Consider the following 25,292-nt stretch of genomic DNA (forward strand, 5'->3'; position numbering starts at 1 on the left):
AGCACTACTGCTCAGGACACTTGACTGGCCGGCATGTGTTTCACTTGGTTCCTGTGTCTGTCCCCTCAGGGAAATGTCACGCGATGACATCCGGAGTCCTGCCTAGCCTGCTATAGCCCGGGTTCCTGGAGTCCTGTTAGCCCAGTGCTTCAGCCCGGGTTCCCGGAGTCCTGTTAGCCCAGTGCTATAGCCCGGATTCACACGCTGCTGACCGACATACTCGATGTGATTCATGTATGCCTGTCCCCATAGGTTGGTGCCGCTTTGGGTTCATGACTAGCCATGTCAGCCTGGGGTCCCTGTCATATGGATGCTAGTGACACTATCATATACGTGAGCCAAAAGGCGCAAACGGTCCCAGGCCATGGTAAGGCGAGACCCGTGGGAATACCGTGCGTGAGGTCGCAAAGTGATATGAAGTGTTACCGGCTAGATCGATGTGACTTGGAATCGGGGTCCTGACAGCTTTGGTATCAGAGCCTGACTGCCTGTAGGATTACCAAGCCAAACTGGTCGAAGTTGAGTCTAGAACTGCTTTAGTTATATAAGGGAATTGATTGGGGAAGGGAACGTAAGGCTCTTTTTACTCCTTTACCTTATGCCCTTCTGATCTGAGTCAACCTCTTCTTTTCTGCAGGGTTAAGAAACTAGGCCTTCTCATCTATCTATCAGGATGACGTGTTACTAACCCGTTGACTTATAGGATTGATGGATTCATGCCGCAGTTCAGTTTCCAGTACTTCCGTGTGTTCATAATTGGTCTCGGAACCTTGATATTGTGATGTTGAGTGGTTATGCCACCATTTTGCAAGATGTCTCAAATCTTTTTGAGCATTTACAGCCGTTATGCTGTCCGAGTCATCCCAGGTTTCTAAGTAGTCTGATGCATTTGCAAACCCCTTCCTCCTGTTCCTGATGTCCAATTGGGCCAGATTAATCACACTAATCGGTGAGCTGAGGTACTCTGCTGCCTCGGCATTTATGTTGGAGCTATTATTATGACCCTAGGTGTCTAGAGTATCACCTGGTAATCTAGCAATGCTTTGCATCCCCAGTGTGATGATTCTGGCCACCATTCTCGAAAGCATTCCGTGATGCCGTTTAGTTAGTAGGCATTCTATTCCTGGATTCTTGGCCCAAGATTCACTCTACTTATCTTGTGTTGATATTGTTGCTAGTTCCTTTAGGATATTAGTAACCTTGCGACAGTCCTCGAGGTCCGTGGTATTTCCTTCTTCCAAATACCATGAACCATTAAGGCAGAAGTTCTTTGAACCAAAAGATCACAATAAGTGCTCTTAATGGGTTCTCCATTCAAGAATTGTGAATCTGCCAGTCCTACCTTTCTGCATGGATTGTCCGGAAGAAACCTGTTGAACTTGTTCGACATACTAATCTATGCGTCCACAACCCAGAAAATTATATGTTCCTTGAGTGGTTCCTCTTCAGTTGTATCCCGACCATCCTCTATCAGTTGATAGCCAAGAGTACGTGTGCATTCATGTTCATCGATGCCTAGTATTCTTGTGGTTCATCAAGCCATTCTATTTCAGAATGACTAGGAGAAACAAACTCCAGTACCTCATCCATATCCAGGATTGGGTCAAAGCAGTTGTATTCCACAGATCAAAATGCAACCCAGCTTTTGGTTCTGTTCTACCCTGAAGTATTACCCACTTTATGTCAGGAACGTCATGAGAATTGCACCTTCTCTTATGAATTCTTGACGCAGTGATACTTCTTGCCATCATTGTTCATTCCTTGGTTCCCGTGTTATTGTAACCGGAATGCCGTCAAGTGAGTCGTGATGTGTGAAATCAATACTCCTAGCAACTCCGTTGTTTGGTAGTTAATGGACAATATTCTCATTCTTAGCGTGTTGGTTATTGAATCATCATTCTAAGATAGATTGTGCTACCTAGTCCTTATTTCCTGGTGCACTCTTTGATCAACGAGTTAGGATTTTGCCAAACCCTTGCTCTATTGATCATATCGTCTTGCCCTGAAAAGCAAGATTGATCTCGAGCTTAGTATCATATCGGTGGTTCGTGATGTTCCGAATATCTTCTCGGAAGTATTACCAGGTTGTCACCTGACCGCGAAGTTGAGTTCGTGATCAAGTTGGTTTTTTTATAAATCACCCCTTCTCCAAGAATCTGTGTTGGATATCCCTGAGCTAGTTGGTTGAGCTAGACAACAACTTGGAGAGTTGGAAGATAGAAGCTTGTCTAACTTAGTTCATCACTAAGGGATATCCTTGTGTGTGTGTGTGTTGAAGAAAGATGATATCTCCATCGATTGGTCCTTGTGATCAGTTCTTGGATCTATTGCCTTGACAAAACTTTGGCTTGAGTATGGGCTATCGTCAAGTCAAACCAGAGCCAACGATGTTCATAATGTTGTCTTACTCGTGGTTGACCCCTCGAGCATACATCATTACATCTTTTGGTCTGACCAATACTATCACCGTGTTCACATGATGGTGGAAGTCCAGTGATATGGAAATTCGGATGAGTTGCTGTTGAGCCCATTAGCAGCATTCTGTCTCCCCCCATGACTCATGTTGAACATCAACTTAGTGTTAGAAACTTGTGTAAGCATTTCTTCGTGTTTCGTTCATGAAGCATATGTTTGTATGAAAGTAGTGACTTCCTCTAATTCATCTTCATATGTTGCAAGTTGCCGCCGTGAATTTGGGAAAGCTTGTTTGCTTCCTCTGGAATCATCCCAAGTCGTTCATGCATATGTGCGAAGTATCCTGTGGTTTGGAGACTTGCAACCTTCATTCCATATGTTCCCTAGCACCCCAAGCCACTGATTGACTTGTTCAAGGAAAAAAAGTCTAGCGCACGTAAGGACTTCGAAATCCTTGATGATGGATCCTAACCCGAACTCGATAGTGTTTTATTATAAGACTACTATGTGGTCATGCTTGTCTGGGACAGCGTGTTCACATGCTTGTAGCAGAACCGGCTCATGTTTTGGAGCTTACTACCATAGTTCATTCCCCCAGGAATCTCGCAACGTCATCTCGTCGATTTGTGTTGCAAGCTTTCATTTTTGTTTCCCGACCCGATGAGTCTGGATTATCCTGACACTAACTAGATCTAAATCCCAGGCAGATATGATGGTTGGAACGTTTCTCAAGGACTATAATATTGGTCTCTCTATACCCGGTAAAGTGGATGTTGTGGCCAACACACCCAACCGGAAGACTTATTATTGTAGTATATTGATTGAGAAAGTTGGCCACCTCCCCATAAGGATCTCGTAGAATTTATTCCAATAGTTGTTCCTTATGGATTTTTGTGCTTCCGAAGTCTGACCTTTACTTGATGGCCATGTTGATGCTTTTAAGCACTGACCGTGGTACCTAGTACATCAAGGAGAACGTTAGAAGCGGAGTGCTAAATGTCTCTCGGTTGATCATCCAGATTTGCTTCTTTGGTATTGCTAAGGAAAAATCTGAGAGGGTGTTATCTTCCTTTGCATCTGCATCGTCCATCACTATTCATCATGGTAGTATGTTGTGTTGCCAGGATCCTTGCCAGGATGTTGGTAGAACCTTGATGAATATGGAAATGCTCAAGTTCTTGAGAGCACGCACAAGCAAAATCATCCATTGCTTTGTCTTCAACTAGGTAGTCCACATCATCCATCCTAGTTCGAGTATGCCATTTCCTCGAGCTCTTTAAAACGATCAATTGTAAATTGCCTTAAGTTGGTATGAAGAGTTCCAATGATCTATGGATCAAAAGTAATTCTTTTTGCCACTTAAGGGAACAGCTCAACGTGTCACTTTTTCCAAGGTGCCCTGTTACGGAATCCTGGCAATTATTTCCTCGCCACCCTGACACCATCCACCATCTCTCTAAGCGTGGAATTGATGCCCACCAAATCAAACCTCGTTGCTTGTTCTTCCATCCCTCTCGATGTGTTTTGTGTCTCATCTCGAGATGTTTCTACATCTCATTCCATGAGTTGATCATGTTTTGCTTGATCTTCGTGAAGATCGAATCATGTAGAGCCTCCATCTCTTTCCATTGTCGTGTTGGATGGAGTTCTCAAAGCAAGATGTCAATATCATGATGATGTTCGAATCAACGTTCTTATGAAGTGCAACCAGGATCGTGAAGACCGTGATAGTTTGTGCCCCCTCTGTCTTCTTACCTCACATCTTGAATCTCGGGACAAGATTCTTGTTTAGTGGGGGTGAGTTGTCACAACCCCAGTTTAGGCCTTGCTTGCCTTTGCTTTTGCATCCATGCATCATGTTTAAATTTCATGAAACTTGAAATGGGGATTGTTGAAACCCTAGCACCAAATGAATTCAACTAGGTTCAATAAAAATATTTTCAATAATCCCAAATGCCCTTTAGAAAAGTTCATGATTCTTGTTAAAGGTGAAAACCTCTGCCAAAAGTCATGCACATATTTCTAGGCCATTCTGGATTTTTGAATTAAATCTTATTGTATTTGCAATTGGGCATTTAAATGCTATATATTATTTTAAGTGCTCAATTAATTCTGAACTTAAGCAAGGGCTGTTAGGAATAATCCAAATAGAGCCCACAATTATCTTTAGGATTTTTGAAAACGTTTTGGTATTTTTAATAAAGCTCAGAAGTTGCAGAAAAATAGGAAAACAAGAAACAGAAAGCAAAGAGCAGAGACTCACCTGGCTTACCTGTCGCAGCCCAGCTGGCCAGCCCACCTGGCGGCCGAGCCCACCAGGGGCAGCCTCGTCTTCTACCTCTTGCCAGTAGGCAGAGGAGAAGCTGGGCACGGCGCATGCGCGCGCCACCTCCACCCTGCTCGCCTGCCTCTTCGACGGCCTGGACGCCTCTGGCGATGCCACGCAGACCCCCTGGAACCCCCTCGCACTCTCCCTCGCTCCTCCCACCTCCTCCGTTTCTCTTACGCGTGGCCGCCGAGCGCAGCCATCGCCGCCGACGAGCACCGCCATGGCCACAGCCACTGCCTCACCTCGCCGATGCGCTCAAAGGCTCCGCCTCGACCCCCTCTTCCTCCTCACCGAGCCACACCCCGCGGGAGCCCCTACAACACCGCCGTCAGCTCCGTCTTCTTCCTCGGACTCCGGCGGTCGCCGTTGGCACTCCGTCGTCTCCAGAGCCTCCCCCGAGCTGCCGACCATCCATGCGATGCACTGTGAGCCTCTGAACTGTTTCCCCCTACTCCCATGCGCTAATTCGAGCTCTAGCTCTCATTTCCATCGAGACCGAGACCTCGCCGGCGCCGGCCATGTCGCCATCGTTGTTTTGGCCGGCCTCCGTCCAAACCAAGCACGTCACCGCACTCAGTACACCCCCAGGAGCATGTTTCACCCACCAGCTCCTCCTCCTGTGCACCACAATGCCAAACCCGCAGGTGCCCGAACGCCGGCCGCTGTCAGAGTAAATAACCATGGGTAGCCTAACCGGCTCCCCCTGGCCCTTCTGAAAAATTGCGAGCCGATTCGGCCCTCAAGAATCCAAGACATGGGGCCGCCTTCCCCTTGCCGGCTGTCTCCCAGGCCAGCTATCGGAAGGCGGCCCGACTTCAGCCCACATGAAGAAAGCTGCGGGAGGGCCGGCTCCAAGAAGCCGACCGCGAGAAGGCCGACTCCTAGAAGCCGGCTCCCATAAAGCAGTCAAGATCGTACCCTCGGAGTCTGCATCCACATAACGGCGATGTGACGGGACGTGGCTACAGTGAAGCCTGCCACCCCAGAATCCCGGAGCACGCCTGGCGCAGTGCGCCGTACGGGTGGCCATGACCCGTCCGGCGCGGCACTGTTGCCACGCTGACCCTGATGTCATCCATGACGGGCTGCCAGCGCAGCCCATGGGCGGTGGGCCGCTTCGGGCAGAGAGACACTCGAAGACGGCCAGGCTTTCCCCAGTCGGCCCAAGATAGAGCCGGCTCCCCATAGCCGGCTTGCCACCTCCCTCAAAGAAGACGCCCCATTAAGGAGACAAGACATGGTGAGGCTACAGCGATCACCCGCCGGACGGCGGCACTGTAGCCACGCCCACCTCGGCGAAGCCCTCGTCACCAAGATTGAGCAACAGTAACCAGCCGCCGACAAGGCCCTGGACAGTGGGGCCTGCCTATCGACCAAGGAGCCGGCAGCCGGCGGGACCCACCAGCCGGCGGGCCCCAGCAGTCGGCGCAGAAGCCGGCGAGTGTAGAGACAGACGGCTGGGCCCCACGCCCAGCCGGATTACCATTGTACCCCCGGGGGGTAGGCCTATATAAACCCCCCGGGACACCCATGCAAAGGATGGATCCATGCTAGTCTTAGACACCACATAGGGAGGAAAAGAGAGGGAGCCGTGCCCTTCTTCCGCCTCTCGCCGAACAGCTCAAGGAGCATCGTGTAGCTACTTGTTCATCTAGTGATCATGCGGAGACCCCGCAGAGCAGCAGTAGGGGTGTTATCTCCATGGAGAGCCCCGAAGCTGGGTAAGATTCGCCGGCGTGCATGTCTTCGCCTCATCCCGTTTCCAGGCACCGGCGACGTCTTACTGGCTCCCACAATGATAAGCCACCTGTTGGCATATGTCGCACCTACCACCCGACATTTGGCGCCCACCATGGGGCTAGGTGCACCGTCGTCCGGAGACCTGTTCTGGACGGGAACCCTCTTCCTCCCCCGCGAGCGTAGCCAGCCCGGCACGCCCGATGGCGCTTGCCATGACGCGCTGCAAGGCGTCACCAACGTCTGTGCGGCGAGCGGCCTCGCCGATCTCCTTGACAAGACCCTCATCTCTGACGAGCTCGCCTTCGACGCGGGCACCGACCACCTCGCCAACCTCCTCGGCCAGCTCCACGTCTCCAGCGAGCCTGCTGTGGACTTGGAGTCGGTTGGCTCCACCGGTCCGATGCCTGTCGACTCCGACACGGCCTCACTCGACACTTTCCCCACCGACTTCACGATCTACAACGACCCGCTTCCCCGGGCCGATGGCTGCGACGCTGTCACCACCGAGGTGATGGTCATCGGCCACGGCGGCGCTTCTGACGAGAGCGCCCACGAAGCCCCGCATGCGGCGGTCCACGACTTGTCCATCTCCCTCCCGTCCGATGCCGACGCTGAAGCACTGGAGGCTCGCCGCCTCGCCCTCCTCGCGGAGGTCTGGAAGTTGGTTTCCATGAGACGCCTCGCTAAGGCCCACCGACGCAAAGCCGACCGCGCCGCCTTTGGCACGCCGCCCCCAGGCGGGCCTAGCCGGGCCGGCGTTGTCAGACAGCGCGGCGCTGTCGTTGCCGATACGCTAGGAGTCGACCGCCCAGTCTACGACACTCCACTCAAGAACCTGCGCCCCGCCCAGGCGGCCGTAGACGAGCTAGATGGACTAGGGGCCGAAGAACTTCCCCACACGACCCGACGCATCCAGCAGCTGATCGATGCAGCCGCGCAACGGCACGAAGCCGACGCCCGCGCGGAAAGCCCTCCCCCGCGCTGAGATCACGGCGTGACGTCCCGGACGCCGACTACGGGTAAAACCCGCGCGCGGCACGAGAAAGAGCCGGCTGCCAGCCGAAGCCGAACCTGAATCTCCATCGAGCGAGACGCAGAAGGCCACCCCCGGGCCGTGGAGTGGCGGGGCAACCCGCCTCCGCCTCGGCCCCGTGGAGAGAGATATCCCACCCCACCGCCTGTTACGCATCCGACTCTCAGCGGCCGGCTAGGTCGCCGCGAAGGAGTCGGCGAGAACGACGCCCGCCATCGGATCGACCGCCTCGCGCGATCCCTGGTGCTGGAAGAAGACGATGTCGGCCCGCCTTGCTTCGGCCCCCGCATCTGTGACGAGCCTTTCCCCAAAGGGTTCTCGCTCCCAAGAGACACGCCCAAGTACAACGGCTCCGTGAAGCCGGAAGATTGGTTGATCGACTACTCCAAGGCGGTTAGCATAGCAAACGGCAACAGGCGCGTTGCCGTGAAGTACGTGCCCCTCATGCTGCAGGGCACGGCGCGGACCTGGCTCAACAGCCTCAAGCCATACAGCATCAACAGTTGGCTAGACATCACAGAAGCCTTCGTCCGCAACTTCACCAGCACCTACAAGCGGGCTCCCAAGCCCAGATAGCTCTCTTTGTGCGTACAAGGCCCCGCCGAGTCCACTCGCGACTACCTCACGCGTTGGGCCGAGCTCCGCAACTCTTGCGAAGGGGTGCACGAGGTGCAAGCCATAGAATACTTCACTGTCGGGTGCCGAGAAGGCACCCTCCTCAAGCACAAGCTCCTCTGCGACAAGCCGACTACCCTCGACGAGCTTCTGGTTATAGCGGACAAGTACGCCATCGCCGACTCCTCAATGAAGACCGAACTCCGGGTAGACGCGTCCGGGAAGGTAATCAACACGGCGCCTAAGACGCTGGCTGGGGACTCCAGCCGACACCCACACCAGAACGACCACAAGCGCAAGGGCCCCGTGCCGCCCTCCACCAGTCGGCAGGTGGCCATAGTCGAAGACGAGCAGCCCGAAGGGCGGCCAGCACCCAAGAAGCAGAGGGACGGCAAGCCGGCTTGGCAGCTGGCCTTCTCCTACGAGCAGACTCTCGACGCCCCGTGCAAGTTCCACAGCAGCGCGAAGCCGTCCAACCACACGACCCGGAAGTGCCACTGGCTCACCCGAATCTCCAAAGGCGAAGGGCTCGCGCCGCCTCCGGCTCCGCAGCCACCGACCGCTCGGCCCGTAGTCGGAGCCGTGCACGATGAGTTCCCCGACGAGCATGCCGCCTATGTCATCTTTACAAGCCAGCCCGAAGACCGGCGCAGCAAACGCCGAGAGCACCAAGAAGTCAGCATGGTCGCTGCCAACCCCGCCGAGCACATGCACTGGTCAGAAAAACCTATCAGCTGGAGCCGGGCCGACCACCCGGAGGCGATGCCGTCTCCTGGCTCTTATGCATTGGTTTTGGATGCCACCCTTGCAACGGATAGACGCGCCGCCCGTTTCTCCCGCGTGCTGATAGACGGCGGGAGCAGCATCAACATCCTGTACCGTGACACCCTGGAGAAGCTGAATGTCAAGACGAAGCAACTCATGCCTACTCAGACTGTGTTCCATGGCATCATATCCGGCCTGTCCTGCGCCCCCATTGGCAAGATCAAGATTGATGTACTTTTTGGGGACAAGGAGCATTTCTGCCGGGAAGCGATCTGGTTTGAAGTGGTGGACCTGGAGAGCCCCTACCATGCATTGCTTGGCCGACCTGCCTTGGCCAGGTTCATGGCAGTTCCCCACTATGCATACCTCAAGATGAAGATACCGAGCACCAAGGGCATCATCACCATAGCTGGCGATTACAAGAAGTCCTCCGAGTGCGCAGCAGCCAGTAGCCGGCTGGCCGAGTCCCTTGTGATTACCGAAGAAAAGAAGATGTTGGACCGAGTCGTGGCCATGGCCGGCAAGCAGTCGGCCTTGTCCCCCGATCCCAAGGAGCATGATGCTGAAGGATCTTTCCAGCCGGCCAAGGAGACGAAGAAGATACCTCTTGACCCCGAGCACCCAGAGAGGTTTGCCGTCATCGGGGCGAACCTAAACAGCAAATAGGAAGGAGAGCTCGCCGATTTCCTCCGTGAGAATCGGGACATCTTTGCATGGTCCCCCAAGGACATGTCGGGTGTTCCGAAGGAATTCGCCGAGCACAAACTACACGTCCAAGAAGACGCAAAACCAGTCAAACAACCCCTCCACCGACTGTCGGAGGAGAAGAGAAGGATTGTAGGAGAGGAGATAGCCCGGCTTCTGGCAGCCGGCTTCATTATGGAAGTTTTCTTTCCGGAGTGGCTCGCCAACCCGGCCCTCGTGCTAAAGAAGAACAACAAGTGGCGCATGTGCATAGACTACACGAACCTCAACAAGGCCTGCCCCAAAGATCCCTTTGCCCTGCCAAGGATTGACCAAGTGATAGACTCCACGGCCGGATGCGAGCTGTTGAGTTTCTTGGATGCTTACTCAGGATACCACCAGATAAAGTTAGATCCGGCAGACCGCCTGAAGACCGCCTTCATCACGCCATTCGGAGCCTTCTGCTACCTGAATATGACATTCGGCTTGAGAAATGCCAGTGCCACTTTTCAGCGTTGCATGCAGAAGTGCCTCCTCGAGAAGCTTGGCAGAAATGCCCACGTCTACGTAGACGACATTGTGGTGAAGACGGAGAAGCGCGGCACCTTGCTGGAAGACCTCAAGGAAACATTTGAGAACCTACGCCGGTTCCAAATCAAGCTCAACCCCGAGAAATGCGTGTTCGGAGGACCAGCCGGCCAGCTCCTAGGCTTCCTGGTCTCCGAACGCGGCATCGAATGCAACCCAGTAAAGATCAAGGCCATTGAGAGAATGGAGATTCCTACCAAACTTCGAGACGTCCAGAAGTTTACCGGATGCTTGGCCTCCCTGAACCGCTTCATCAGCCGGCTCGGAGAGAAAGCTCTTCCCCTCTACCGCCTCATGAACAAGACCAACCACTTCAAGTGGAATGACCAAGTCGACCAAGCTTTTCACGAGCTGAAGAAGATGCTGGCCACGCCGCCTGTCCTGGCGGCGCCGACTGAGAAAGAGCCCATGCTCCTCTACATTGCCGCAACCAGCCGGGTGGTCAGCATCGTCATCGTAGTCCAACGCCCAGAAGAAGGCCGAGCCCAGCCGGTCCAGAGGCCGGTGTACTATTTGAGCGAGGTGCTATCTACCTCGAAGCAGAACTACCCGCATTACCAGAAGATGTGCTACGGCGTGTACTTCGCCGCCAAGAAGCTGAAGCCCTACTTCCAAGAGCATCCCATCACGGTCGTATGCACTGCCCCGCTGGCCGAGATCATAGGCAGCCGGGATTCATCCGGCTGGGTCTCGAAATGGGCCATCGAGCTAGCCCCCTACACGATCTTCTACCGGCCTCGCACTGCCATCAAGTCCCAAGCATTGGCCGACTTCCTCATCGACTGGACCGAGACCCAGTACCTACCGCCAACTCCCGACTCCACTCATTGGCGCATGCACTTCGATGGGTCCAAGATGCGCACCGGCTTGGGAGCCGGCGTCATCCTCACCTCTCCCAAAGGCGACAAGCTTAGATACACGCTGCAAATTCACTTTGCCGCCTCCAACAACGTGGCCGAGTATGAGGCGCTCATACACGGGCTCTGGCTTGCCAAAGAACTCGGCATTCACCGGATCCTATGTTATGGCGACTCGGACTTGGTGGTCCAGCCATCATCCGGCGACTGGGATGCCAAGGACGCAAATATGGCAAGCTACCGCTTCCTCGTTCAGCAGATTAGTGGGTATTTTGAAGGATGCGAGTTCCTCCACGTACCGCGAGCCGACAACGAGCCAGTTGATGCCCTGGCTCGAATAGGCTCCACTCGGCAAGCAATACCAACCGGTGTCTCTCTACAACGCCTCCTCAAGCCATCTATCAAGCCGTCTCCAGAGTCCGATTCCATCTTCGTGCCGCCTGACCCCGGGGACTTTGATAGTCGGCCAGGGGACATCAGCAGGCGGCTCGGGGACTTCCGTAGTTACGCCCGACCCGGGGACTGCCACACCCGGCTCGGGGACTGTGGTAGTCGGCCTGGAGACTACACCAACACAACAGGCGGCGGCCGACTCCAGCATTTCACCGCCCAGCCCGCCCGCCCTGGTCGCAGTAGCCGTGTTGGCAGTAGAAGAAGTCGCAGCTCCATCATGGGCTCAGTCCATCCTCAACTTCCTAATAAACCAAGATCTGCCGGCTAACGAAGTAGAGGCAAGACAAGTCCAACGCCGAGCCGGAGCATACACAATCGTCAACAGAGAACTCGTCAGGCGCAGTGTCACTGGAGTCCTCCAGCGATGTGTCGAGCAAGAGAAGGGCAATGCAATCCTCAGAGACATCCACCAAGGAGAATGCGGCCACCATGCGGCCTCAAGATCACTCATCACCAAAGCCTTCCGCCATGGTTTCTTTTGGCCGACTGCTTTGGATGACGCCAAGGGGTTAGTTAAACATTGCAAAGGATGCCAACTCTTCGGCTCCAAGCAACACATGCCAGCTTCAGCACCAAGACCATTCCCCTCACTTGGCCCTTCGCCGTTTGGGGACTGGACATGGTGGGCCCATTCAAGACGGCGCGCGGCGGCATGACACATCTGCTTGTCGCCGTGGACAAATTCACCAAATGGATCGAGGCAAAGCCGATCAAGAAGCTGAATGGGCCGACTGCCGTGACATTTATCGCAGATATAACAACTCGGTACGGCGTACCACACAGCATCATCACCGACAATGGCACGAATTTCGCCAAGGGAGCCTTGGCACGTTTCTGCGTGACGCAAGGCATCCGGTTGGACTTAGCGTCCGTTGCCCACCCGCAGTCAAACGGCCAGGTCGAGCGAGCCAACGGCCTCATCCTTTCCGGCATCAAGCCCCGACTGGTCGTACCACTGGAGAGTTCAGCCGGCTGTTGGCTCGAAGAGCTGCCGGCCGTCCTCTGGAGTCTGCGCACTACACCAAACAAGTCAACCGGCTTCACTCCTTTCTTCCTCGTGTAAGGTGCCGAGGCGGTCATCCCAACTGACATCGAGTTCGACTCGCCTCGGGTAACCGTGTACACGGAAGCGGAGGCCAAGGAAGCACGAGAAGACGGCGTCGACCTGCTGGAAGAAGGCCGGATGTTAGCCCTCAGCCAGTCCGCCATCTATCAGCAGGGCCGGCGCCGCTACCACAGCCGGAAGGTCAAGCCAAGATCCTTCCAAGAGGGCGATCTTGTGCTCCGGCTGATCCAGCGAACAGCCGGCCAGCACAAGCTCTCGGCCCCTTGGGAGGGCCCCTTCATCATCAGCAGAGCCTTAGGCAACGACTCCTACTACCTGATCGACGCGCAGAAGCCGAAGGCACGAAAGAGAGACGACTCCGGCCAGGAGTCGGAACGACCATGGAATGCCAACCTCCTCCGAAGATTTTACAGTTGAAATGCAGTATGTATCACGCTAACTTTTGTACTAAGTACGAGACAATAGGCCCCCCGAGGAGAGCTCGCGGACTGCCATCTTTTATCTATGGATGAAGAGTATCATGCTTATGACCTTGTCATTACATTCACGTTTTCCGTCCGGCACCGGGTTCGACTAGTCGGCCCGGGGACTGGCCGCCTGGAGTTATATTAGAAGTCCCACCCGCAGTCAAACAAGTAGTGTGCCGGCTCCCAAGCCTTCTCTTGCCAAAAGTCGTAGTTCGAAGAACCGGCTGTCCGGCTGGCAAGAGTTAAAGGCAGGAACGGGCGCCCACACGAAAAACGGCTAGGGACTAATAGACTAATATAACAAAAGACGGTTTTTCTACCACCACCGACCGACTACCAGAGTAGCCGGCCGGCCGGCTTCCATTCACCTCGCTCCAATCTAAGAAAGCTCGAGTACTTGCCTTCCCAAAAGGGGAAGGCGGCAAAGGAAACAGCCTAAGGATAAAAAGCATACATGAATGGAAACCAAACACGCACTCAATAATATTTACATAAAAAGACCTTCAAAAGGCCAGCATTCAACATAGTTCGAATACACCCCCAGTGGGTGGAACTGCGCAAGTTTAATAAAATTGTTCAAAACACAACAAATAGGAAAAAACAAGGACGGCAGACTAAGCCAAGGGAGCGACTGGCGAGTCGGGCGGGTCGGTGGAGACGGCAGTGCCGGCTGGAGGAGTTGCCGGCTGGCGAACCTCGGCATGATCACCGCCTCCCGCAGAGGGCGCGCTAGCACGCGCCTTGTTGCCGGAGGCACGATCAGGCTGAGGCTGATTGCCCACTTCACCAGTCGGCTAAACGTCTTTGCCTTCCTCTCCTTCGTCGTCTTCGCCTTCATCGCTGGAGGCGATCTCCTCTGCCGAGTCTTTACCCGCTACCAGGTCCAGCCTGAACCACTCCTCTGGCTGGGCAACGCCGTCGTCATTAATTTCAGGAGCGAAGACGCTGATGTCAGTACACTCGGCGATCGTCGAAGCGCGCTGAGCGATAGCCGGCCGCACCTCCTCCATCTCTTCGTTGGCCTCCAGCCGCCAGGTGCGCAGCTGGTCCAGGTTCAGCCCCGGATACCAGGCTCGGACGAACTCCAGCGCCTGCCCAACTCCAAGCCGGGCTGCCGACGCCTTCCAGGCCTCAAAGCGGCCAACCGCCACCTCCAGCCAGTCGGCAGTCCGACTCGGGGTGCGGGGAATCGTCTCGCTTGGACAGAGGGCAGCCAACACCTGCGCCCCGGCGCGCTGGAGGCGGCGGAGCATACAGTGAGCCGGCTGTAGCCGGGCTTGGACCGCCAAGAGTTGCTCCTCAAGCGTCCGGCGCGATTTCAGCCCCCGCTTGGCGGCGCGCCTCGCGATGGGCCTCGATGGATTGGGTGGCGAAGACGGAGTAGCCGGGAAAGTAGTCTGCACAGAGAACACAAAGCAGCACAAGTCAGAACACAAATCAGGGATCAAGGGGCAAGTAGGGAGTGAAGAAGGCGGCTTACCATCGATCAGATCCTCGATACGACTGAAGCCCTCGCTCAGCGCCTGCTTCGCTTCAGCCCAGCCCGCCGCTTCGGTCTCGAACTCGGCCTTCAGTGCGTCCTTGCTGTCCTACGCCTTCTTCAGGGCCGCCTTGTGGCTCTCCTCCTGGGCGGCCAACTTCTTGGCCAGGCGGTCACGCTCCAGGAGCAAGGCGTTGTACTCGGCTTCCTTGGCGCGAAGGGCGGCCTGGGACCCGCTGAGCTGCCCCCTCAAGTCGGCATTGGCTCCTGCAAGCATGAAGACAAAGGAAAAATTAATAAGGAAGAAGTCGTCAAGAAAGATCCGGCCCGGCTGCTCAGCAGTCGGCCCGAATCTCGGGGACTACACTCAGTGGGTGCGCTGACGCGCCCCCATAGGAGATGAACGAGACAAACACGCACTCCGGCTGCTGGTCAGGTCCTCGGTTCTTCCGCCTAGCTCCTGAGCCTGGGAGTTGAAGGCGGCTGCGCGGAGGTTATGATACTCCTGGAAGATTATACAGGAGGCAAGGATAAGTTAAGTTGTCAGGACCTAGTAAGTTCCAAGCCGCCTGCGCAGCAGCCGACTCGGAACTCGGGGACTACACCTAGTGGGTGCGCTGACGCGCCCCCACGAAAGAAATCAAAAGAGCAAAATAACCAAGGCTAGAAAACTCACCCGGATGACGGCCCGCGTCGCGAGAAACTCTTGAGTGTATCACTGCAGCGAGGCGGCTTGAGCTTGAAGCCGGTTCCGGACCTCCTGGGCCGCTGCGTTCAGCTCGCCCGTCCCCCCGCTGGGAGTCCACTCGGACGTGCTGGCGCTGGCCGCCTCCAGGGCCTCCGCCGTCTGGCTGGCGCCCACTGCTCGGTGCGGTTCCGGCGCGGAGGCGCCACCCCCTGCGCGCCGGCGCAATGCCGGCTGCACCTCGAGGCCGGCCCCTGCCTCCGGCTCGTCCCCGGACCGCTACTCTGGCGCCGTAGCTGATTGGCCGCTTTGGCCCGCTCCAGTGGGCGCCGTCTGCGGCGCCCCCTCCACAAAGATCGCGTGGTCCTCCCTCCTCTCCATCACCGGCGGGCCTTGGTCGACCTCCTCCGACGGGGGCACGGGAATGTCGGGGGCCACGGCGCGGAGGGGAACGACGAGCAGCGGAGGCTGGTTGTGCGAGGACTCCGCCTCCGTCTCCGCGGCTGCCGCCTTCGCCCGGGCCTTGGCCGTTGCGTCGTCCTGCTCCTTCGTCGCCTGGGCGGTCCTTCGCTCCGCCACCTCCCGCTCCTCCCGCGCCTCCCGTGCGTTCCGCTCCGTGGCCTCCCTAAGGTCGGCGCGGGGATCCACGCGGCGGGAGCTTGAGGACCCTCAAGTCGGCCCGACTACGGAGCCGCCAGGACCTCGCTCAAGGGAAAGCGGCACCCTGTTCGGCAAGCAAAGAAAGGTTTAGAAGAGCTTCGGTCAAAAAAGACAACAAAAATATATGCAAGACATTAGACGACTTACGCCGGATCGCCTGCGGCTGTTTTACCGCCTTGCGGAAGCGGGCCGCCTTCGCGGCCGCCTCATCCCGCTTGGTCGCCGCCGTGGAAGCCTTGGATTTCTTCGGCCGGCTGCCGAAGAAGGTCGACGCGGCCTGGCGCTTCTGCGCGCCGCCACGGGCAGCCAACACGGCAGACGAGCCCGCGCCTTGATGATCAGGCGACGGCTGGCGGTGCGGGGCGGCTTCGACCTCGTCGTCGTCCGGCCAGTCTTCGAAGCCAGCCCCGAGTCCCGCGCCTCCGGCCTCGTCGCCTTCCCCCACGATGGCGTCTTCCATGGCGGCCGCTCCCAGGTCCGGATCGTCGGCGTCGTCCATCGTGCGGTCAGGGAGGAGTTGGCGCTTTACCCCTGCAGCCCCGGCTGTCGGTGGAAGAAGAGGGTTCTACTAAAGGCAAACCAATTGATCAAGAGCCGGCTATCATGAGGCCGGCTACAAAAAGGAAGAAAAGAAGAAAAAACATACGGCAGGCGGAGGGGTGGCGCGGGAATACGGCTCCTTGCCGTATCGCCAATCCTCGGCGAGCTTGCAGTTGGAGATGTAATTCACCATATAAGACACCTCTGTGTGAGGCATCTCCCTGGTGCTCAGCCGGCACGGGTCGAAGCGGCCGCTCATCTGGCAGATCATGTGAGGCCGGCCTTGGAGCGGAAGTACCCGGCGCTCCACGAAGGCGGCCACCAAGTCGGCTCCGGTCAGGCCCTCCGACTGGATCATCACCCGAAGCCGGGAGACGGCTGCGTTCCCGGCCTGGGACAACGACCTGGCCCGGTAGCTCCACGAAGGTTGCCTCCTAGCCGGCGGGCCGGCTACGTAAGCCGGCAGGTTAACGTAGTCGCCTTGCTGGGTGACGTTCTTCAAGTAGAAGTAGGACTTCTGCCAGAGCTTCACCGACTGGATAAGTGGGATGGACGGGAACGGGTTGTTCTCGCTCGCCCGCCTCATGGCAATGAAGGCTCTGTAGGGGGCGGGCAGGCCCGCGACGACGGTGCCGAGCTTGCCTTGGAAGAATTCCCCCAGAGCTCGAGCGTGGGGAGAACCCCAAGAAATCCCTCGCACAGGGTGACGAAAGACGACAGCAGCATCACCGCGTTGGGCGTGAGGTGATGCGGCTGGAGGTGGTAGAATTCGAGGAAGGCTCGAAGGAATCCGCTCGCCGGGAGGCCGAAGCCGCGCAGGCAGTGCGAGCGGAAGATCACCCGCTTGCCCTCCTCCGGTGCCGGCAAAATCTCCCTCGCCGGCGCTTGACGAACCCGCACTAAGTTCTCGCTCGGCAGGCGCCGCGTCAGGCGGAGGAACTCGACGTGGTCCTCGTGGACGTTGGAGCCATCCCACAAGCTCGATAGTGCCATGGGAGCGATGCGGCGGGGAGCAAGACGAAGCGACGACGGAACGGCGCGGCAAAGGGTTGCTGCGGCGAAGAGAAGAAGGAGGGCAAGAAGGGGCGGAGTGAGGGAGAGCTTGCGAGCCTCTGCTGCTCCCCCTCCTCCTCCTACTTATAGACCCCCGCGGCAGAGCCAAGGAGGCGTGGCGTGGGGGAACGTGGGGATCAACTGCGCCCACTCCCCCACGTCCCGCGATTATTATGCCCTGATGGCATAATAAAACCGCCGCGGGAAGGCGAGCGGTCCAAGTGGGCCGCAGAAGATCCGCGCTCGGGCCGAGGCCTATGAGTGGCGGGCCCGGACCTGCGGCGGCGTCCCGTCGCGCACGTGCATTGGCAGGATTTCCTTGCCACGTGGCCCGCGGAATGGTGCGCGGTCAGCTCGCAGGGCGGCCCGCGTTCCCGCCTACGAGAAGCGGAGCTTTCCGAGGACGGCGCGCACAAGCAAAGCCAGCCCCTCGGGATAGGAAGCTGACCTAGCTTCTCGTCCCTTTGTCAGCCTCGAAGCCCGATCAGCTTCGGGGACTACTATTGGAGTAAATAACCATGGGTAGCCTAACCGGCTCCCCCTGGCCCTTCTGAAAAATTGCGAACCGATTCGGCCCTCAAGAATCCAAGACACGGGGCCGCCTTCCCCTTGCCAGCTGTCTCCCAGGCCGGCTATCGAAAGGCGGCCCGACTTCAGCCCTCATGAAGAAAGCCGCGGGAGGGCCGGCTCCAAGAAGCCGGCCGCGAGAAGGCCGACTCCTAGAAGTCGGCTCCCATAAAGCGGTCAAGATCGTACCCTCGGAGTCTGCATCCACATAATGGCGATGTGACGGGGCGTGGCTACAGTGAAGCCTGCCACCCCCGAATCCCGGAGCATGCCTGGCGCAGTGCGCCGTACGGGTGGCCATGACCCGTCCGGCGCGGCACTGTTGCCACGTTGACCCTGATGTCATCCACGACGGGCTGCCAGTGCAGCCCATTGGCGGTGGGCCCCTTCGGGCAGAGAGACACCCGAAGGCGGCCAGGCTTTCCCAGTCGGCCCAAGATAGAGCCGGCTCCCCACAGCCGGCTTGCCACCTCCATCGAAGAAGACGCCCCATTAAGGAGACAAGACGCGGTGAGGCTACAGCGATCACCCGCCGGACGGCGGCACTGTAGCCACGCCCACCTCGGCGAAGCCCTCGTCACCAAGATTGAGCAACAGTAACCAGCCGCCGACAAGGCCCTGGACAGTGGGGCCTGCCTGTCGACCAAGGAGCCGGCAGCCGGCGGGACCCACCAGCCGGCGGGCCCCAGCAGTCGGCGCAGAAGCCGGCGAGTGTAGACATAGACGGCTGGGCCCCACGCCCAGCCGGATTACCATTGTACCCCCGGGGGGTAGGCCTATATAAACCCCCCGGGACACCCATGCAAAGGATGGATCCATGCTAGTCTTAGACACCACATAGGGAGGAGAAGAGAGCGAGCCGTGCCCTTCTTCCTCCTCTCGCCGAACAGCTCAAGGAGCATCGTGTAGCTACTTGTTCATCTAGTGATCATGCGGAGACCCCGCAGAGCAGCAGTAGGGGTGTTATCTCCACGGAGAGCCCCGAAGCTGGGTAAGATTCGCCAGTGTGCATGTCTTCGCCTCATCCCGTTTCCAGGCACCAGCGAAGTCTTACTGGCTCCCACAATGATAAGCCACCCGTTAGCATATGTCGCACCTACCACCCGACAGCCGCCGCCACGAGCTCGACTCCGGCGAGCTCGTTCCACCCCGCGCCTCCCGCGTGCATCCCCTGGATGCGCACGAGCAAGGGCAACCCTCTGGTGTCGTTGTCTTGGCCCAAAACTGCCCATAGCACCACTCTGATGATCTTCCGCCACGGTTTTGGTCGCCGCCGGCAGAACTCCGGCGAAGCCGACGTGGCACTATCATTAGCCACTGATGATGCCCTAACTAACCCACCTAGCTCACTGACACCTGGGCCCCACGCCCTAAATAATCTAGGTTTTATTTCAGTTTCGATTAGTTTATAATCACGCGGGACCCACCAGTCAGAGTTGACCGTGCTGACGTGGCTGTTGACCCGGCCCCACATGTCTATGACCCAGACAGCTCTGTGTCACTGACCAGTGGACCCCACTGGTCAGGTTTGACCTGGCCGACCCAGTTGACCCACTGACGTCACACCTATGTCATGCTGACGCATTAATTCAATTACTAGAATTATTCTTATATAGGAAATTCCAAAAAATAGAACCAACTTCTAAAAATCATAGAAAATCAACCGTAGCTCCAAATCAAACAAGTTATATATGAAAAATGATCAGAAAAATCCAATCTATCCATATGTACTGGTGTCATGCATGTTAAAGCAACCTAACCTTGCTGTTTAGATGAAACATGATAATGCACTTATATGAGTTCATAGTTTAGGCTTGTATTTGAATCCTTGATTCAAATAAGCTCAAAACCTTCTGGTTGTAGTTGCATTAGCCCAACACACTCATTTTACCATGTCATGATCATGCACCATATTGTGCATTGCATTGAGTGTGTTTCTTTCTCTGTTGCCGATAATTGTCCCCTCTCGATAGACGTGGTTTCGACAATGAGATCGATGACACCGATGAAGAGCTATAATATCTTCAGAAGTGCCAGGCAAGCAAAACTCCCTTGTTCATGCCGATACAATCCCACTCTCTCGCTCCTGCTCTCTTTTACTGCATTAGGACAACAATAATTCAACTGTTACATGCTGCGGTGGCTGAACCCCTTTTCCTCTGCATGACCTGTCATTGCCACAGTAAATAGATGAAACCCACTAGCATGAGTAGGAGTTGTTTGAGCCCTGATGTGCCTACTCATTCGTGCTTGTTTGTCATGCCTGCTACTGCTTAGAGTTGAGTCAGGTCTAATTCTTCGGGAATGAATTGGAATGGTGATGAACATGTCCTACTGTGTGTGAGCTAAGTGTGTGAACACGATTTGGTAAAGGTAGTGGTGAGAGGCCATGTAGGAGTACATGGTGGGTTGTCTCATTGAAGCCGTACTCAGGAACTGAGTTCTGTGTTTGTGATCCATGAAACAGCTACTACCACGCATTGGGCCTGAAACCAATGGACCCTCTCGACTTATTAACTGCCCTTGCCCTCTGTCCAGGAGTTGCAACTAGTTTCTAGTGTTTGTAGGATATGTGTTGGCGGCCGTGCGTAGCGCTGACCCTAGGGGTGGGCTATGATGCGGTAGATACACCATGGCACGGTGTACCGGGAGCCCGTTTGGTGTCTCGGGAACCCTGAACACATTGTTTGGGGCTGTGAGCGAAACTCCGGCCGGAACTCCTCACGGATGGAACCCGAATAGGCGATAAACCTGGACTAGAGACTTGTGTGGTTAGTCAGGTCATTGGCCGACTCCCTCGCCAGGCTTCCGCTTGAAGGTTGCCGAGTTACATGACGTGTACATGGTGGTAAGTGGCGAGAGCGTGTGTGAAGAAGTACACCCCTGCAGGGTTATAAATGTTGGGGAACGTAGCAGAAATTCAAAATTTTCCTATGTGTCACCAAGATCTATCTATGGAGAAACCAGCAACGAGGGGAAGCAGAGTGCATCTACATACCCTTGTAGATCGCTATGCAGAAGCGTTCAAGAGAACGGGGTTGAAGGAGTCGTACTCGTCGTGATCCAAATCACCGGAGATCCTAGTGCCGAACGGACGGCACCTTCGCGTTCAACACACGTACAACCGGTGACATCTCCTACACCTTGATCTAGCAAGGGGAGAAGGAGAGGTTGGGGAAGACTCTATCCAGCAGCAGCACGACGGCATGGTGGTGAAGGAGGAGCGTGGTAATCCTGCAGGGCTTCGCCAAGCACCGCGGGAGAAGAGGAGGACTTGGGAGAGGGGGAGGGCTGCGCCAGAACTTGGGTGCGGCTGCCCTCTCAATCCCCACATATATATAGGGGCAAGGGAGAAGGGGGCCGGCCCCCTCAGATCCAATCTGAGGAAGGGGCGGCGGCCAAGGGGGGTTGCCTTGCCCCCCAAGGCAAGGGGGGCGCCCCCCCTTTAGGGTTCCCCCAAACCCTAGGCGCATGGGCCCTAGGGGGGGAGGCGCCCAGGCCAATAAGGGGCTGGTCCCTCTCCACATACAGCCCATAGGGCCCTTCAGGGCAGGTGGACCCTCCCGGTGGACCCCCAGATCCCCTCCGGTGGTCCCGGTATAATACCGGTAACCCCCGAATTATTCCGGTGACCGTATGATGACTTCCCATATATAAATCTTTACCTTCGGACCATTTCGAAACTCCTCGTGATGTCCGGGATCTCATCCGGGACTCCGAACAACATTCGGTAACCACGTATATCTATTCCCTATAACCCTAGCGTCATCGAACCTTAAGTGTGTAGACCCTACGGGTTCGGGAACCATGCAGACATGACCGAGACGTTCTCCGGTCAATAACCAACAGCGGGATCTGGATACCCATGTTGGTTCCCACATGTTCCACGATGATCTCATCGGATGAACCACGATGTCGAGGATTCGATCAATCCCGTATTCAATTCCCTTTGTCTAGCGGTATTGTACTTGCCCGAGATTCGATCGTTGGTATCCCGATACCTTGTTCAATCTCGTTACCGGCAAGTCTCTATACTCGTTCCGTAACACATCATCCCGTGATCAACTCCTTGATCACATTGTGCACATTATGATGATGTCCTACCGAGTGGGCCCAGAGATACCTCTCCGTTTACACGGAGTGACAAATCCCAGTCTCGATTCGTGCCAACCCAACAGACACTTTCGGAGATACATGTAGTGTACCTTTATAGCCACCCAGTTACGTTGTGACGTTTGGCACACCCAAAGTATTCCTACGGTATCCGGGAGTTGCACAATCTCATGGTCTAAGGAAATGATACTTGACATTAGAAAAGCTTTAGCATACGAACTACACGATCTTTGTGCTAGGCTTAGAATTGGGTCTTGTCCATCACATCATTCTCCCAATGATGTGATCCCGTTATCAATGACATCCAATGTCCATGGTCAGGAAACCGTAACCATCTATTGATCAACGAGGTAGTCAACTAGAGGCTTACTAGGGACATGGTGTTGTCTATGTATCCACACATGTATCTGAGCTTACTAGGGACATGGTGTTGTCTATGTATCCACACATGTATCTGAGTTTCCTATCAATACAATTCTAGCATGGATAATAAACGATTATCATGAACAAGGAAATATAATAATAACTAATTTATTATTGCCTCTAGGGCATATTTCCAACAATAAATGATCTATTCGAATAGCCGTGTCGCGGTAAAGTACTTCTGGGTTGCCTATAACAGTTCATAGACAAGTGAAAGTGGATACTCTAAAATGCGCAAGATAAGCGTGAGTGCTATGGATGGCGTTCTCGTAGGAAGACGGGAGCGGATCCATAGTGGTGTATTGATATGGTGAATATGTGGACTCGTGTGCGCCACCTCAAAAGAGTTACTTGCAGCCGTAGTTTAAGATAGCCACCGAGTCAAAGCTGGCTTGCTGCAGTTAAACTCCACCACCCCTCTTTGTTGATACCGATGCATATGTAGCTAGTTCTGATGTAAGTCTTGCTGAGTACTTTTGTATTCACGTTTGCTTAATTTATGTTTTGCAGAGAGACTTCAGGCTCGCTAGTAGTTTCGCGTGGACTTCGACGTTTAGCTTGACAGCTACGATCTTGTGCCCTCGGCAGGATCTGGTAGATAGTCAGGCTTCTCAGCCTTTTTCATTTGTAGATGTCTGTACTCAGACATGTTGAGCTTCCGCATATGTTTTGACTTGTATGCTCTGAATGTTGGGTCATGAGACCCATGTTTGTAATATCTCGCTCCTCGGAGCCTAATGAAATAAATACTTTGAGTCGTAGAGTTATGTTGTGATGCCATGTTGTATTTACACATATCGAGCATATTGTGTGTATGATTGAAATGCTTGGTATGTGTGGGATCCGACAATCTAGTTGTTTATCCTTGGCAGCCTCTCTTATGGGGAAATGTAGTCTAGTGCTTCCATGAGCCATAGTAGTCCGCTATAGCCCGGTTCACCGAGTCCTGCTAGCCTAGCACTACTGCTCAGGACACTTGACTGGCCGGCATGTGTTTCACTTGGTTCCTGTGTCTGTCCCCTCGGGAAATGTCACGCGGTGACATCTAGAGTCCTGCCTAGCCTGCTACAGCCCGGGTTCCCCGAGTCCTGTTAGCCCAGTGCTACAGCCCGGATTCACACGCTGCTGACCGACATGCTCGATGTGATTCATGTATGCCTGTCCCATAGGTTGGTGCCACATTGGGTTCACGACTAGCCATGTCAGCCCGGGTTCCCTGTCATATGGATGCTAGCGACACTATCATATACGTGAGCCAAAAGGCGCAAACGGTCCCGGGCCATGGTAAGGCGACACCCGTGGGAATACCGTGCGTGAGGCCGCAAAGTGATATGAAGTGTTACCGGCTAGATCGATGTGACTTGGAATCGGGGTCCTAACACTCTGCGGTTTACGCCGACTGGTGTCTCCGACCGGGGTTCAGGGAGCTTGGGGAGCCACCTTGCCGGTCGCGCCGACTTGAATCTCCGTCTTCATGGAGGAGTCGGCCGTGGCGTACTTGTCCGCTATGATCAGCAGCTCGTCGAGGGTTTCCGGCTCATCATAGAGAAGCTTGTGCTTGAGGAGGGTGCCCTCTCAGCATCCTGCGGTGAAGTACTCGGTGGCCTGCACCTCGTGCACGCCTTCGCATGAGTTGCGAAGCTCGGCCCAGCGCGTGAGGTAGTCGCGGGTTGACTCGCTGGGGCCCTGTACACACAAGGAGAGCTGGCGAGGCTTGGGAGGCCGCTTGTACGTGCTGGTGAAGTTGCGGATGAAGGCATCAGTGAAGTCGACCCAACTGTTGATGCTGCGGGGCCTTAAGCTATTCAGCCAAGTCCGGGCCGTGCCTTGGAGCATGAGCGGAACGTACTTCACAGCAACACGCTTGTTGCCGTTTGCTATGCTGACGGCCGTGGAGTAGTTGACCAGCCAGTCTTCCGGCTTCACGGAGCCAATATATTTGGGTGTGTCTCTGGGGAGCGTGAACCCTTTGGGGAAGGGCTCGTCTCGGATGCGGGGGCCGAAGCACGGTGGATCCAACTCATCTTCTTCTTCAAGCGCCAGGGATCGATGGAGACGGTCGATCCGGTGGCGGGCGTCATTCTCTCCGACTCCCTCTCGGTGGCCAAGGCGGTCGCCGAGTGTCGGGTGATCAACAGGCGGCAGGGAGACTCGCCTTTCCCTCCGAGGGGGAGGAGGCGGACAGTCGTCCCGTCGTTCCATGGTTCTTGGGCGACCATCTCGGTCGCGCTCTATGGTGATGCGAGTCCGACTGCGGCTGGCAGCCGGCTCCTTGTCTTTTCTTCCGCGGACGCCGCCAGTTGGCGTCCGAGACTCCTTGCCTTGGTCTAGGCGCGGAAGCAGGTTGTCATTCCGTCGGCGTGGCGCATCAACGTGGCAGCCGGCCTCGTTCTTCTCAGCAGCCGCGTTGAGGAGTCACTGGACGCGCTCCGTCATCAAGCGACGTTCTTCACCCTCGAAATTGTCCAGCTCGTCCGCCGCCGCCTAGGCGGCTTGAATGTTCTCCGCAGGCGTGGCGTAAATGGGGCGATTCGCCCCGAACAGATCGGCGATAGCTGCGCCGCGCTGCTGGACCGTGCCAAGGCGGCTAGGCCCTGCCGCAGTCGGCGTGCCGCCCACAGCGCGGTCCATCTCACGCTGGTAGGCTTCTGACAGGCGTCTCATGCTGGCCAGCTTTTTGGTGCCTTCGACTAGCTGAAGGCGGCGTGCCTCCAGCATCTCGGCGTCGGTGTCTTCGGGAATGGGCGCCGCTAGGTCTT

This window comes from Triticum urartu, chromosome 5 (genome assembly GCF_003073215.2).
Source record: "Triticum urartu cultivar G1812 chromosome 5, Tu2.1, whole genome shotgun sequence".
Lineage (NCBI taxonomy): Eukaryota > Viridiplantae > Streptophyta > Magnoliopsida > Poales > Poaceae > Triticum > Triticum urartu.